A 1,231-nucleotide genomic window follows, 5' to 3' on the forward strand; every position below is an offset into this window, starting at 1 on the left:
ATAGATAGATAGACAGACAGACAGACAGACAGACAGACAGACAGACAGACAGACAGACAGACAGATAGATAGATAGATAGATAGATAGATAGATAGATTGATAGATTGATAGATAGATAGATCTTCGTTCTTTCAGTAACTTTAAAGGGGTCATATGATGCTATTTCAATTGTTCCTTTCTCTTTGGAGTGTTACCAGTGTTGGGAGTAACTAGTTACATGTAATGGCGTTACGTAATTTAATTACAAAATAAAAGTGACTGTAATCAGTTACAGTTACTAAGAAAAAATGTGTAATTAAATTACAGTTACTTATGAAAATGCTAAGGATTACAAAGGGGGTTACGTCTGATTTTTCCACACACACTCCCACATACAGATTTAATTGAGTTCTTTCATAAATTGCAGTGACTGCTCTAAAATATGAAACACCAATGTTTCAGTAGTTTATAACATGCTTATCCGATAGGGTTTATGTATATACTTTTTTAAGATTAACTGTTTTTTCTAAGGCATTGTTAGATTTCAGTGTTTCCTGTCATAGCTATGCAAAGATTTGATTTCAAAAACAGTATCATAGCTATTAAACTATTTCTTGTTATGATTTTAAATATGTATTTAACCTCAGAATAATTTAAAGCAGTGGTTCTCAAACCTGTCCTGGCGTAGCCCCAGCCCTGCACATTTTGTATGTCTCCCTCATCTGTCACGCCTGATTCAACTCATCAGCTCATTAGTGGAGACTGCATGACCTGAAGAGGGTGTGTCAGATAGAGGGAGACATACAAATCATGCAGTGCTGGGGGTACTTCATGGACAGGTTTGAGAGCCCCCGATTTAAAGTAAGTCTGATTTTGTGGTGGCTGTGCTTCAAAGGGGCCATCGGATGTCCATTTTCCGCAAGTTGGTATGATTCTATTGGGTATTCTTAAAATGGTCACAGTGGTCATGTAAAACAATACCCTTTTTACCTTGTCAAAAACAGCTCTGTTCACAGCGAGTGGTTTCGGTGCATTTCTCTTTACATGCTAATGAGCTCTGCTCACACCCGCCCCTCTCTTCTGTGAAAGAGCAAACGCGATTCGCAAATAATTATAACAAATAAATAAATAAAAAAGCTACGGCTGTCCCGTGTTCGAATCCCAACTCAAGGACCTTTCCCGATCCCGCCCCCCCAATTTTGCATCCAATGTCTTCTTTAAAATTAAAATATTATAATCTTAATTCAAGTG

The sequence above is a fragment of the Sinocyclocheilus grahami genome, unplaced genomic scaffold, assembly GCF_001515645.1.
Source record: "Sinocyclocheilus grahami isolate Dianchi unplaced genomic scaffold, SAMN03320097.WGS_v1.1 scaffold613.1, whole genome shotgun sequence".
In the NCBI taxonomy this organism is placed as follows: Eukaryota; Metazoa; Chordata; class Actinopteri; order Cypriniformes; family Cyprinidae; genus Sinocyclocheilus; species Sinocyclocheilus grahami.